Here is a 16,846-nt window from a genome sequence, read left to right as displayed (position 1 = left end):
TAACTGATAGAATCAAAAAGGGAGAGAAGGATCCAACGTGGGAAGTGGGAGACACAGCAGACTCCTAGAATGGCAGATGTCCGAAACAGCACTCTGGCCTCAGAATCAGCCGTTAAGGCATTCGGATCTGGCTGAAGAGCCCATGAGAGTATTGTAGGCATGGAAAGCCAAGATTCCATGGAAAAGAAAAAAAAAAAGAAGAAGACCTAAATGAAAGATCTCTGTGAGTGAGATCCCAGTGGAAAGAATGGGGCCATCGAAGAAGGAGGTACCTTTCTCTGAAGGGAGGAGAGAATTTCCACTTTGACTATGACCCTATTGGGATAAGATCAAAGTCAGCGAACTCTAAAGGCTTCCATAGCCCTGACAACTCATGACTAGAGCCTAGGGAGATTACTGACGCCATGAACAGGAGTGTCAAATTGTTAAGTCAGCAACAGGAGTCACTGTGTACTTACATCCCACGTGGGATCTGTCCTTAATGTGTTGTCTAATGTGCAGTGATGGTATAACTAGTACTGAAACAGTATTTTTAGACTTTGTGTTTCTGCGTGGGTACAAATTAATGAGATCTTTACTAATTATATACTGAATCGATCTTCTGTATATAAAGATAATTGGAAATGAAAAAAGAAAAAACCTGGTGTTAAATGGGAAATGGCATAGAAAATTAATTAATTTTTAAAGATAATATTATGTAGGATCTCCATCTTTAATATGCTGTACACTCTTATTTAATGCTATAACTAGTACTCCAACAGTATTTCTTTTCACTTTGTATTACCATTTTGGGAGAACTGTTGAAATCGTTACCTAATATATACTAAACTGATCTTCTGTATATAAAGAGAATTGAAAATGAATCATGATGTGATTGGAAGGGGAGAGGGAGCAGGAAAGTTGAGGGTTGTGGGTGGGAGGGAAGTTTTGGGAGGGGGAAGCCATTGTAACCCATAAGCTGTACTTTGGAAATTTCTATTCATTAAATAAATGTTTAATAAAAAAAGATACAAGCACTGGTAAAGACTTCTTGGAAAGACCCCAGAGGTACAGGCAATCAAAACAAAATTAACTATTGGGATTGTATCAAGTTGAGAAATTTCTGTACTGCTAAAGAAATGGTCAGGATAAAGAGGAAACCGACAGAATGGGAAAAAATATTTTCTAACTATGCTACAGATAAAGGATTTATAACCAGAATCTATAAAGAGATCAAGAAATTCCACAACAACAAAACCAACAACCCACTCAAGAGATGGGCAAGGCCTTCAAAAGACATTTTTCAAAAGAGAAAATCTAAATGGCCAAGAGACACATGAAAAAATGTTCAAGATTACTACCAATCGGGGAAATACAAATCAAAACCACAATGAGGTTTTACCTCACCCCAGTTAGAATGGCTCACATTCAGAAATCTACCAACAACAGATGCTGGTGAGAATGTGGGGAAAAAGGGACACTAACCCACTGTTGGTGGGAATGCAAACTAGTTAAGCCACTATGGAAGTCTGTCTGGAGATTCCTCAGAATCCTGAATACAACCCTACCATACAACCCAGCCATTCCACTCCTTGGAATTTACCCAAAGGAAATCAAATTGGAAAATAAAAAAGCCGTCTGCACATTAATGTTTATTGCAGCTCAATTCACAATAGCTAAGACCTGGAATCAACCCAAATGCCCATCAACAGTAGACTGGATAAAGAAATTATGGGATATATACTCTATAAGATACTATACAGCAGTCAAAAAAAATGAAATCCTGTCATTTGCAACAAGATGGAGGAATCTGGAAAACATCATGCTGAGTGAAATAAGCCAGTCCCAAAGTGACAAATATCATATGTTCTCCCTGATTGGTGACAACTGACCGAGCACCAAAAAGGAAACCTGTGGAAGTGAAATGGAGACTATGAGAAACAGTGACTTGATCAGCCCTTGCCCTGACTGTTGATGAACAACTTAATACTTTAGCCCTTTTAATATTTTTTTGGTTGTTCTACTTAATACTATTGGTTGAATTCTGTAATTAATACACAGTTATTCTTAAGTGTTGAAACCTAACTGAAAAGTGATCCTTGTTAAATATAAAATTGCAAATAAGAGAAGGAGGAGATGTACAATTTGGGACATACTCAATCAGACTTGCACCAAATGGTGGAGTTAGAAACGTGCCAGGGGATTCCAATACAATCCCATCAAGGTGACATGTACCAATGCCATCTCACTAGTCCAAGTGATCAATTTCTGTTCACAATTGATGGCTCTGATAGGTCTAAGAATCAAAGGGATCACACAAACAAGACAAGTGTCTACTAATACTAATTGATAGAATCAAAAAGGGAGAGAAAGATCCAACATGGGAAGTGGGATACACAGCAGACTCATCGAATGGCAGACGTCTGAAACAGCACTCTGGCCTCAGAGTCAGCCCTTAAGGCATTCGGATCTGGCTGAAGAGCCCATGAGAGTATTGTAGGCATGGAAAGCCAAGATACCATGGAAAAGAAAAAGTAAAAAGAAGAAGACCTAAATGAAAGATCTCTGTGAGTGAGATCCCAGTGGAAAGAACAGGTCATCAAAGAAGGAGATACCTTTCTCTGAAGGGAGGAGAGAACTTCCACTTTGACTATGACCTTGTCTAAATATGATCCGAAGTGGCGAACTCAAAAAGCTTCCATAGCCTTGGCAACTCATGACAAGAGCCTCGGGTGATTACTGACACCATAAACAAGAGTGTCAAATTGTTAAGTCACCAACAGGAGTCACTGTACACTTACTCCTCATGGAGGAGCTCTGTCCTTAATGTGTTGTACAATGTGAATTAATGCTATAACTAGTACTCAAACAGTATTTTTCACTTTGTGTTTCTGTGTGGATGCAAACTGTTGAAATCTTTACTTAATATATTCTAAATTGATCTTCTGTATATAAAGATAATTGAAAATGAATCTTGATCTGAATGGAATGGGAGAGGCAGTGGGAGATGGGAGGGTTGTGAGTGGGAGAGAATTTATGGGGGAAAAGGCACTGTAATCCATAAACTGTAATTTGGAAATTTATATTTGTTAAACAAAAATTTTAAAAATACTATTTGCATTCATCCTGAGTGAAAAGTGTAATGACATTTTACAGTAGAATCTTAATATATTATAAACAATCTATTGCAAAAAGTGTAAAGTGTTTTACAGAATCTTCTACAAAATGTTGTGAATAAACTACCCCCACTAAAATTCTCTCTCTGTATCTGCTTAGCCAACTCGATGTCTATTTGACATAATGGTGACATTTATGAGAGACTAGCATATGTAGATGAGGTCAGAGACTCAAAAATATCTTATGAATGTTTTTTATTAAAAAATACCTAGTGGTAAAATGTAAGTCATGCAAGGCCACTCTGTGAAGCAAAGTTGGCCAGAAGACTGATAAAGAGCCTGTTGTGGACAAGTACTTTATCAAGGATTCAGATTTAAGATTTGAGATAGATTTTAGGGCTAATCTTTCAATCAGGCATTAATCAACCACTTGGATGTCCACACACATATCTGAATGCCTGGTTTCATCCCATTCCACTTCTTATTCCTCCTTCTTGCTAATGCACACCCTGAGATTAGGGGTGCATCATGTGATGGCTCAAGTATTTACATCTCTGTCGTTCACTAGGTAAGACAAGGTTGACTTAGCATCTTAGTTTAAAATTGGCCCAGTGCTAGCAGTTCTGAGCATATGCGACTAGAACAAGTGGTGGTGAGATCTCTCTCTCTCTCTCATCAATGCGACCCTTTACCTCTTTCTCTGATTTCAAATTTAAAAAAGAAATATTGGTAATTTTGACAATTTTCCCTTCTCTTGTATAAGGGACTGTATATTTTTGTGAATGGTTATCTACTGTGAAGATTCAATATGAAAAACATTGTGGTTGTGGTCTTGTTTGGCTCCTCAAAAATTGAGCCTTCACACTGAGTAAAGATGACAATGAAAATTTCAATAAATTTTATTTAATAGAAAAAGAGTTCTTCCACCTGCTGGATTCACTCCTCTACTGCTGCAATGTCTGTATCAGTCCCACTGAAGCCAAGCATCTAGAATTTCTCCATCATCCACTAATCTGTCTGATGTTTTAAAAGGGAGCTGGTTTGGAAGTTGAGCATCTGTCTCTTGGACTGGTACTCATATGGGGCGTCAGAAGAACAGATGATTCTTAAAATTTCTAGAAGGCATTGGACCTTCTGATAAATGTTTTCTTAAGTTGTTATCTAATGGTTGAAACGGTTTGCTAAGTATTCATGTGATATTGCTATTGTCAGCAAGCGATCTAGGACTTGCTCCCTCATTTCTCTATTCTAAGCCCAACTTGTTCTTTCATTTCTCTATTCTCTTCAAGGTAGGAAACTAATTCTATTATGAAGGAATCTGTAGGATGCACAATATAATCTTTAGACCTAATAAAAGAGATGGCTAACATTTTTCTGCAATAGCATAGCCAAAATAAGAACTTAAATAATAATCTCATAGCTAGATTCACTTCGCCATCAGCCAAGTATACAGTAAGTAGAAAAAACCTCCCTTTCAGACCAAAGGGAAAGAAAGTTTTAAAGTGAGAATATAATTTTCCTCATGGGCATTGTCTACCTTAGAAAAACTACTACAGAACATGCCTGTGACTATAGACTTGTAGTTCAGGCCACCGAAGATTAGAGATGGGACAAGGGCACTCCCTTGACTTGCATCCTCTCGTCTGCTTTAACACAAACCAGGAGGAAAAGAAAGCTAGGCATCAGAAGCAATGGGTGGCAGGCCTATTAATGGCTGATCTGTACAGTGATCTGCCCTCAAGGAGACCCAACAGGCCAGTCCACTGCAGTGGCTTTCCATGAGGTAAGCCTGGGCTTCAGCAGAAGTCAGCTTGTGAAGAGCCCTGGCAGCTCTGCCAAGAGTTGGATCACTGGAAATGGACCTCCCCTGGAGTTGAAGGATGCCCAGGTCAGAACCACAGATCTTATTGGCTCTAAGCTGAAAAGCCCTTCACTCAGCCCAACTTCCAAAGTGACCACTGCAGCTGAGGGGATGGTCAAGTAGGGTCAGCAACATTGCAGGCAGAACTGTAAATTTCTTGTTAGAGATGCCCCCTGCCTTGACCTGGCCAGCTCTCCTTCCAGGCCAGCCAAGTAATGAAAGTCAACAGAGTGCCTTCCCCTAGGAGGTTCACACCTCCCTTAGGATATACCCCATGTGAAGAGATAGATAGGTCTGGGCCTCTGAATTTACAAGGCCTAAAGCCCACCAGATTATTATCAAGCCCCTTCTATCAGGTTCTATTTGCCTCTCAATCAGAAAACTTAATTGTAGCTTAGACAGCACCTTTCGTAGCTCCTCTAATAATGACTCTGTCCTTTGTTCTAGACCCTGTCTAGCGCACTTGGGCCTCATTCCTTTGTAATCATAACCTCTACTCTACCTCCAATGGCTCGACTCCCAACCTGTGTGTACTGATAGTCCTCTTCCCCACTTAATGCTGTATAATTGTTCAAACCTGGTAAATGCCACTCTTAGGATCATTGGTTACTATCCTCACTCTGTCTTTTATGACTTTGTCTAAATATGATCAGAGTCTGGAAACTTGGAAGGCTTCCATAGCCTTGGCAACTCATGACGACAGCCTAGGATGGTTACTGGCGCCATAAACTAGAGTGTCAATTTGTTGGGTCAACAACAGGAGGCACTGTGCACTTGCCCCTCATGTGGGATCTCTGTCCTTAATGTGCTGTACATTGTGATTTAATGCTATAACTAGTACTCAAACAGTATGTTTCACTTTGTGTTTCTATGTGGGTGCAAACAGTTGAAATCTTTATACTAAATTGATCTTCTGTATATAAAGAGAATTGAAAATGAATCTTGATGCAAATGGAAGGGGAGAGGGAGCGGGAGAGGGGAGGGTTGTGGGTGGGAGGGAAGTTATGGGAGGGGGAAGCCATTGTAATCCATAAGCTGTACACTGGAAATTTATATTCATTAAATAAAAGTTAAAAAAAAACTGAAAAAAAAAAGAAAAGAAAAAAAAAGAAGAAGAAGAGGCAGCAGTTTTACTTGCTGCATCATAAGGGAAGGCTGAAAGTGTAAAAATACACTACTTTTAGGATAGATTTGGTAATATTTGATTTTACTGGATATGAGGAGACTTTCAGAAAGTAGGGCATAGTGTCACTGAGGAGCTAACAAAATATTCTCTACTGAGATTAAGAAGGAAGAGCTAAAAAATAATTCTTTACAGACCAGATTCTAACTAACTTTCCCAGTTTTAAACTGTTACTTGAGAAGATCACCATGAAATTTCTGGGTTCAGTAATAATATGAAGGTATGGGTGTCAGTGTATATATATATATATATATATATATATATATATATATATATATCATGTTAATACGATAGGTCCAGTGGTTATGTAGCTTAAGAAGGTTCAGCAATAGATACATGAGAAAGTAATTTCTTTCTTTAACTCACTTTTCTTAGTACTTTCCTGCTTTCCATAGAGAATTTCCAAGACTGAAATACAAAGACTGACAGAAATTTATTTCTATGGTTCTCGAGTCTAAGAAATCTAGGGTCAAGAGGCCAATGCTGTAGCTCTTGCCTGAAGCTCTGGCATTCCATATGGGTGCTGGCTCAAGACCCAGCTGCTCCACTTCTGACCGAGCTCTCTTCTATGGCCCAGGAAAGTAGTAGGAGATGATCTAAGTCCTTGGGCCCCTGCACCCACGTGGGAGACTCAGAAGAAGCTCCTGGCTCCTTGCTTCAGATCAACGCAGCTCAAGCTGTTGTGGCCAATTGGGGAATGAACCATTGAATGGAAGATCGCTATCTATCTATCTATCTATCTATCATCTATCTATCTATCATCTATCTCTGTAACTCTGCCTTAAAAATAAATAAATAATTTTTTTAAAAAAATCTAGGGTCAAGGTACTGCCTGATTTGATTCCTGATAAGGGATTCCTCACTTGCAAGTGCCCACCTAATTCCTGTGTCCTCACTTAGACTTTCTTGAGTGCCTGCAGGTAGGGAGTGGGGCCTACTTCTTATGTAATCAAAATATAAGACCCCTTTCCTACTGATGCAATCTGAAAATGATTTACCATTCCAAGTGCTGCCAAATTATGTGTTGAAGTTTCAATTTTATTTTTTCAAAGTTAAAAATGTTGAGTCCACATAAAATGGCAGATGTCCTAAACAGCACTCTGGCCTCAGAATCAGCCCTTAAGGCATTCGGATCTGGCTAAATAGCCCATGAGAGCATTTCAGGCATGGAAAGCCAAGACACTCTGGCAAAAAAATACCTAAATGAAAGATCTCTGTTGGTGAGATCCCATCAGAAAGAACAGACCATCAAAGAAGGAGGTTCATTTCTCTGCAGGGAGGAGATAACTTCCATTTTGAATATTGCCTTGTTTAAATAAGATTGGAGTTGGCAAAATGAAAAGGCATACATAGCCTTGGCAGCTCATAACAAGAGCCTCAGGTGATTACTGATGTCATAAATAATAGTGTCAATTGTTAAATCAACAATGGGAGTCACTGTGCATCTACTTCCCATGTAGGATCTCTATCCTTAATGTGTTGTACTATGCAAATTAATGGTAAAACTACTACTCAAACATTACTCTATACTTTGTGTGTCTGTGTGGGTGCAGTCTGTTGAAATCTTTACTTAGTATATACTAAGTCGATCTTCTGTATATGAAGATAATTGAAAATTAATCTTGATGAAGAATGGGATGGGAGAGGGAGTGGGACATGGGATGGTTGTGGATGGGAGGGAGGTTGTGGGGTGGAAAGTTGCTATAATTCAAAAGTTGCACTTTGCGAATTTATATTTATTAAATAAAATTTAAAAAAATGTTGAGTCCATAGCATCCTAGGTCTTACTTCCCATAATTTATGTCCTTATTTCATGCAAACTATATTCTTTTCATTTTGATAGTCTGCAAACCCTTTACTTTTCATAATTAACTCTAAATGTAAAATCTAATCTCATTAGATTAGTATAGCAAAATTATTCTCTCACTGTAAGCATGTGAAAATGGACAGATTATGTACTCTCAAATTACAATGGTGGAGCAGGCAAAGGATAAACATTCCCATTACAAATTCAAAAATAGGAAAGGGTAATAATTCCCAATGAATCTCAAAATATAGCAAACCAAATTCCATCAAATCTTAAGCTGGAAAATAATCCTCCATTATATTCTACTTTATGGAACCACTGAGATGACAGTATTATTGTTATGAATATATGGTGAACCTTGGCTCCCAAATGTTCTGTGTGGCTTCACTCCAAACAGCTATTGTATTTACCCACTCAACTATCAATATTTGTCCTGCTCTTAAGACTTTTTTCAGAAATGATATGACCATTGAATGTCATATGGTGGCTATCAAAAATCTCTAATCACCTTTATGGTCTTTCAACCTTGTTTTTGGAGAAGTGGACATATTCAAACTCCAGTGAATCCATGTTTCCTTTCTGTAAGTTTGAATAAGCTTAGATCTTTCTTGATTTCCTCTTGTCTCTGTCCACAAACTCTAAAGGTGATGATTTTTCTATTTATGCCATATCATACTTTTATAAGTAATGATCCAACCACAGAATTTATGCTATTTTATGAGCATGCATTCTCATGTTTTAAATACAGGCAAGGTGAAAATTACCCAAAGCTTTCTGTTCTTGATTTCATATAAATTCCTCCTTCAATATATTGCTCTTTTTGTATGATCCCATAACCAAACGAATATTTCAATACACTTTTAGAAATCTGTAAATTTGGACTGGTGTTATGGAACAGTGAGTTGAAACACCAGTTGCAATGCCATCCGCCCATATTGAAACAATGATTCAAATCCCTGCTGTTTTGCTTCAGATCCATCTCCAATGTAAATTGGGAAAGCAAAAGAAAATTGTTCAAGTCCTTGGGCCTCTGCTGCTTGCATGGGAGACTAAGACTAAGATGTAGTTGCAGTGAACAAACGGAATATTTTTTCACTCTTTGTCACTGTTGTCACACTACCTTTCAAATAAATGTTTAACAAAAAAAGTCTTCTTAGTTATCTGTATAATTTTATTGCTCAAAATTTTTATCTTTCACAAAAGAATAGAACCAAAATCTTTATAATAATAATACCCTTTCCCAGGGTCCTGAATCGTATTCTTCATTTTCTTCTGACAAGCCAAAATCAACCTTTATGCCCATATTTATCTGTTGGTATGTTAAAGCCATTTCAGCCTGTGATCCCTTATCTAGTTCTAAATGCACTTTCACATGTGTAAGCATTTGTTCCAAAATACCTGAATTTTGATGCCACCATCAATAGTAATCTTCTTGGAGTTCCATAGCAAAATTCTATAGCCCATGTTTGTTAAACAAGGTAAAATTATTCCTCACAGTTCTGAAAGCTTGAGGGTTCACTATCAAGGTGTTGGCTTAATTGGTTTTTAGAGAGGGCTCACTATTTTTAAATTGATCCTGTTTCATCATATCTTTAGATGTTTTCTTCTTTTGAGTGGACATGTAGTGGGATGGAAACTTCAATCCATTCTTCAATCTTTAAAAAAATCTAATGCATTAAAATTTTTTTAATTTAATTTTATTTATTTTTTAATTAAACTTTTATTTAATTAATATAAATTTCCAAAGTACAGCTTATGGGTTACAATGGCTTCCCCCTCCCAAAATTTCCCTCCCACCCTCAACCCTCCCCTTTCCCGCTCCCTCTCCACTTCCAATCACATCATGATTCATTTTCAATTCTCTTTATATACAGAAGATCAGTTTAGTATATATTAGGTAACGATTTCAACGGTTTGCCCCCATATAGTAATACAAAGTGAAAAGAAATACTGTTGGAGTACTAGTTATAGCATTAAATAAGAGTGTACAGTACATTAAAGACAGAGATCTTACATAATATATTTTTTTAAAAAAAATAATTTTCTATGCCACTTCCAATTTAACACCAGGTTTTTCCTTTTTTCATTTCCAATTATCTTTATATACAGAAGATCGATTCAGTATATAATTAGTAAAGATCTCATCAGTTTGTACCTACGCAGAAACACAAAGTGTAAAAATACTAGTTATAGCATCACTGCACATTAGACAACACATTAGGGACAGATCCCACATGGGATGTAACTACACAGTGACTCCTGTTGCTGACTTAATAATTTGAACCTCCTGTTCATGGTGTCAGTAATCTCCCTAGGCTCTAGTCATGAGTTGCCAGGGCTATGGAAGCCTTTATAGTTCGCTGATATTGATCTTATTCTGATAGGGTCATAGTCAAAGTGGAAGTTCTCTCCTCCCTTCAGAGAAAGGTACCTCCTTCTTTGATGGCCCTGTTCTTTCCACTGGGATCTCACTCCCAGAGATCTTTCGTTTAGGTCTTCTTCTTTTTTTCTTTTCCGTGGTGTCTTGGCTTTCCATGCCTACAATACTCTCATAGGCTCTTCAGCCAGATCCAAATGCCTTAAGGGCTGATTCTGAGGCCAGAGTGTTGTTTAGGACGTCTGCCATTCTAGGAGTCTGCTGCGTATCCCACTTCCCATGTTGGATCTTTCTCTCCCTTTTTGATTCTATCAATTAGTATTAGCAGACACTAGTCTTGTTTGTGAGATCCCTTTGACTCTTAGACCTATCAGAGCCATCGAATGTGAACTGAAATTGATCACTTGGACTAGTGAGATGGCATTGGTACATGCCACCTTGATGGGATTGTATTGGAATCCCCTGGCACATTTCTAACTCCATCATTTGCGGCAAGTCTGATTGTGCATGTCCCAAATTGTACATCTCCTCCCTCTCTTTTTCCACTCTTAAATTTGACAGGGATCACCTTTCACTTAAAATTTAAACACCTAAGAGTAATTGTGTGTTAATTACAGAGTTAAATTACAGAGAAAAAATCTAATGCATTAAAATTTAATAATCCATCTGGACTAAAACTACACCAAATGGGTTTTGGGAACTTCAGCTACAATCAAACTACTACAGACACGAATATCACATTTGCTGCCTCTGCATTGCCCAAAGCCACTGAAAATAAGAGAACTACATGGACCAGCACTATAGTATAGATGATATGCTTCTGCCTGTGGCAAGAGTATCCTATATGGGTGCAGTCTGAACACTGGCTGCCCCACTTTTCATCCAGCTTTCAGGCAATGATTGGAAAAGCAGTGGAAGATGGCCCAAGCTCTTAGGTCCCTGTATACAATGGGAGACTGGGAAGAAGTTCTCTTCAGAATGTCCCAGCTCCTGGCCGGCGCCGTGGCTTAACAGGCTAATCCTCCACCTTTCGGCGCCAGTACACCGGGTTCTAGTCCAGGTTGGGGCACCAGATTCGATCCCGGTTGCCCCTCTTCCAGGCCAGCTCTCTGCTATGGCCCGGGAAGGCAGTGGAGGATGGCCCAAGTCCTTGGGCCCTGCACCCGCATGGGAGACCAGAAGAAGCACCTGGCTCCTGGCTTCAGATAAGCGAGAAGTGCTGGCTGCAGCAGCCATTGGAGGGTGAACCAATGGCAAAAAAAGGAAGACCTTTCTCTCTGTCTCTCTCTCTCACTATCCACTCTGCCTGTAAAAAAAAAAAGAATGTCTCAGCTCCAGTCATAGCAGTCATTTGTGGAGGGAATCAGCATGGGGGATTTTTCAAATGAGGAGACAGGAATTGGGAGAATCCATGCTAATAGAATACCACTGGATAGCTATGTGCTTCTACTTTTATTTAGAGGGTACCAGCAAGTTCAAAAGCCAGCAGGCATGTAGCCAAGATTATACATCAACTTAAGGATTTGGGAAAGGAATTTGGTCTGGTGGTCTAATAAAGGGATTAGAGCTCAGTTGCATATCTTTAGGAACAGGTCCATTCAGATGCTTGTGTTAATTTAGAAATTTCAGGAAACACTCCAGGTACCAATTAATGTCCATTAGCCCCCTGCTGCTCCCACTGTCACATATCTTTGGGGCAGGTGTTCCCATTACTAGTCTGTTTTGACTTGAGCAAAAACTGTGGCCATGCCTCTAATTTCAGGGGTGTGTGACCCTATGAGAGGCATTTATGATCATTGCTACATCCCCCACTTTCTAATTTTAAGCATAGATTTTAAGTTTTGGGATACTAGATCAGATATTCATGAGATGTAACATGGATGAGACATATAGAGGATGAGGATCATAATAACAGGTAGCACGAAGGGCAACAACCAGTGCAGCCAGGATCCCAATTGCTACCATGTAGATTAACATTTAAATTAGAAAGTTTGTCTTTGATGTTATCAATTTCCTTTTGAATTAAATTAGAATTCGTTGTGATGTTCAAAGAGCAAAATCCTGGGAACTGTTGAGAGCCAATGTGATGTTTTAGTAGTAAATAATCAATAGCAGAACAATTTTGTAAAATACCTTCCTGTACTTGACTTCATTCTGAATTCATATTAGATAAGGCAGTCGCACTGGCATTGGTGGATTTTTATAAAACACAGGCAAGCTCCTGTAGGAAGACAAGTGAGAACAAATCCAAAAACAGAACAAGACAGGATTATCTATAGATATCTTGACCTCAGGAGTAACAGTCATTAATAATAAGAGCCAACAGGGAAGGGAAATATAATGATTAACAATATCAAAGCATATTTGTATATAATTTGAGCAATAGTACACTGTGATTTAATGCTATAACTGGTACTCCAACAGTATTTTTCACTTTGTGCTGCTATGTGAGGGCAAACTGTTGAAATCTTCACTTTATATATACTAAACTGATTTTCTGTATATAAAGAGAATTGAAAATGAATCTTGATGTGAATGGAACGGGAGAGAGAGCGGGAAAGGGGAGGGTTGCGGGTGGGAGGGAAGTTATGGGGGGGAAGCCATTGTAATCCATAAGCTGTACTTTGGAAATTTATATTCATTACATAAAAGATTAAAAAATAATTTGAGCAATAATAGTGGTAAGTAAAGTCTCAGGAGTCTCTATAATCTGCCCTTTTTTAGAAATTTTTTCTTTAATAATAAATATAAATTACATAAGTACAGGTTTGGGAAGATAGCAGTTCTTCCCCCCATATGCTCCCTCCCACCCCCAATCCTGTCCCACTTCCTACTCTGTCTCCAATCCCATTCTTCATAGTTTCATTTTTAATTATATTTATATATAGAAGGTCAACCTATACTAAGTAAACATTTCAGCAGTTTGTACCCACACAGACACACAAAGTATAAACTACGGTTTGAAGACAATTTTTATCATTAATTCTCATAGTACAACTTTAAGGACAGAAGTACTACATGGGAAGAAAGTGCACAGTGACTCCTGTTGTTGATTTAACAATTGACACTCTTATTTATGATGTCAGTGATCACCCAAGTCTCATGCCCTGAGCTACCCAGGCTATGGAAGACTTTTGAATCCACAAACTCTGTCTTTATATAGGACCATAAGCAAAGTAAAGAGTTCAAACAATGGTATTAAGTAGAAAAAGAAAATACTAAAAAAATAAAATAATAAGCTGTTCCTCGACAGTCAGGACAAGGGCTGATCCAGCTATTGCTTTTCATAGTGTCAGTTTCACCCTACAGGTTTCCTTTTAGGTACTCTGTTAGTTGTCACAGATCAGGGAGAACATATGATATTTTTTCCTTTTGGGACTAGCTTATGTCACTTAGTATGATGATTCCCAGATTCAAACATTTTGTAGCAAATGTCCTTAATTCATTTTCTACAGCTGTGTAGTATTCCATAGAGTACATATCCCATAATTTCTTTATTCTTCTGTTGATGGGCATGTAGATTCCATGTCTTAGCTATTGTGAATTGAGCTGTAATAAACATGCAGGTGCAGATAGCTCTTTTATTTGCTGCTTTAATTTCCCTTGGTAAATTATGAGGAGTGAGATGGCTAGGTCATGTGTTAGGACTACAAATTTCTGAGTTATCTCCAAACTGTCTTCCATCGTAACTTTACCATTTTGCATTCCCACAAACAGTGGGTTAGGGTCCTTTTTCCCGTATCCTTGCCAGCATTTCTTGTTTCTACATATCTGTATGAAAGCCATTCTAAAGTGGTGATTTGAAGCCTCATTGTGGTTTTGATTTGCATTTCCCTGATGGCTAATGATCTTGAACATGTTTTTATGTGTCGGTTAGTCATTTGGGTTTCCTCTTTTGAAAAATGGCTAAGTCCTTGGTCCATCTCTTAAGTGTGCTGTTTGCTTTGTTGTTTTGGAGTTTCTTGATCTTTTTGTAGATTCTGGTTATTAATCCTTTATCAGTTTTATAGTTTGCAAATATTTTCTCCCATTCTCTTGGTTGCCTCTTCACTTTCCTGACTGTTTCTTTTGCTGCACAGAAACTTCTCAATTTGATGTAATCCCAGTTGTTAATTTAGGCTTTGGCTGCCTAGAAAAAAATCCTCAATAAAATCCTAGCAAATCAAATTAAACAAACCATCAGATAGATCATACACCCAGTCCGAATGGGATTTACCGCTGGTATGCAGGCATGGTTCAACATTTGCAAATCAATCAATGTGATATACCAAATTAACAAACTACTGAACAAAACCATATGATTATCTCAATAGATGTAGAGAAAGCACTTGATAAAATAAAACACCCTTTCATGATCAAAACTCTAAGCAAATTGGGTATAGAAGGAACATTCCTCAACACAATGAAGGCAAGTTATGACAGACCTATAACTAGCATCATATTGAATGGGGAAGCTATCCCACTGAGATACAGTACCAGACAGAGGTGCCCACTCTCATTCAAGATAGAGCTAGAAGTTTTAGCCAGAGCCATTAGGCAAGTAAAAATTATCAAAGGGATTCAAATTTGGAAGGAAGAAGTCAGAATATTCCAAATTGCAGGTGACATGATTCTTTATATAAGGGATTCAACAAAAGACTCCCTTAATAGATTATTGGAACTTATAGAATAGTTTAGTAAAGTAGCAGGATATAAAGGCAACATACAAAAATCATCCAACATTTGTGTACACTGACAATGTTACAAAAAAGTCAAATATCTTTGAATAAACTTAACCAAGGATGTCAAATATTTTTATGGTGAGAATTATAAAACATTAAAGAAAAAAAGTAGAAGAAGAAACAAAAAATAGAAAAATCTTCCATGTTCATGGATTGAAAGAATCAATATCATCAAAATGTTCAGACTTTGAAGGATGGTGAAACAGTGGCACTGATTCTTTGTCTTCTTCTTTAACCATAAAGCAGGAATTAGATCATGTAACTGCTTGTGGCAACTCATGGTGTCTCTAGGTCAGGCACAGTGGGGTGGAACCTATACAGGACCTGTAAGGGGATAAAATAGGAATAAACCCTGTTCCCCATATTATGAGTGATTTAGGGCTTTTTCAATTAAGATAGAGTGTTCCTTGTAATAACTAATAGCTGTGGTATTCACAAGCTGGACAGATAGGCTTTTGGGCTGGGGTTTCATAATCTAGAGAGGTAGAATTGAATTTTGAAAATAGGTTAAATGTTCGAGGGGATTCCAATACAATCCCATCAAGGTGGCATGTACCAATGCCATCTGACTAGTCCAGGTGATCAATTTCAGTTCACAATTGATGAATGTGATAGATCTAAGAGTCAAAGGGATCACACAAACAAGACTAGTGTCTGCTAATACTAACTGATAGAATCAAATAGGGAGAGAATGATCCAAGATGGGAAGCGGGATACACAGCAGACTCATAGAATAGCAGATGTCCTAAACAGCACTCTGGCCTCAGAATCAGCCCTTAAGGCATTTGGATCTGGCTGAAGAGCCCATGAGAGTATTGTAGGCATGGAAAGCCAAGATACCATGGAAAAGAAAAAAAAAGAAGAAGACCTAAACGAAAGATCTCTGTGAGTGAGATCCCAGTGGAAAGAACAGGGCCATCAAAGGAGGAGGTACCTTTCTCTGAAGGGAGGAGAGAACTTCCACTTTGACTATGACCCTATTGGAATAAGATCAAAGTCAGCGAACTCTAAAGGCTTCCATAGCCTTGGCAACTCATGACTAGAGCCTAGGGAGATTACTGACGCCATGAACAGGAGTGTCAAATTGTTAAGTCAGCAACAGGAGTCACTGTGTACTTACATCCCATGTGGGATCTGTCCTTAATGTGTTGTCTAATGTGCAGTGATGCTATAACTAGTACTGAAACAGTATTTTTACACTTTGTGTTGCTGCGTGGGTACAAACTGATGAGATCTTTACTAATTATATATTGAATCGATCTTCTGTATATAAAGATAATTGGAAACGGAAAAAAAAGAAACCTGGTGTTAAATTGGAAATGGCATAGAAAATTAATTAATTTTTTAAAAATATCATGTAGGATCTCTGTCTTTAATGTGATGTACACTGTTATTTAATGCTATAACTAGTATTCCAACAGTGTTTTTTCACTTCGTGCTGCTATGTGGGGGCAAACTGTTGAAATCTTTACTTTATATATTCTGAACTGATCTTCTGTATATAAAGAGAATTGAAAATGAATCTTGATTTGAATGGAAGGGGAGAGGGAGCAGGAAAGGTGAGGGTTGCAGGTGGGAGGGAAGTTATGGGGGGAAGCCAATGCAATTCATAAGCTGTACTTTGGAAATTTATATTCATTAAATTATAGTTTTTAATAAAAAAGAGTAAAAAAAGAATGGCCATTGTCTGATTAATCTCCCTGAGGATATTTCTCCCTTTTATTTGTTTATGAAGAAGGGCTTTAAGTATATGATAGGACTGTTTAACAATGGCTTGACCTGTAGGAATATGGGGAATGTCA

This window comes from Lepus europaeus, chromosome 7, assembly GCF_033115175.1.
Source record: "Lepus europaeus isolate LE1 chromosome 7, mLepTim1.pri, whole genome shotgun sequence".
NCBI lineage: Eukaryota > Metazoa > Chordata > Mammalia > Lagomorpha > Leporidae > Lepus > Lepus europaeus.
The sequence above is the reverse complement of the archived record's forward strand: the minus strand, read 5'-3'. Positions refer to the sequence as shown.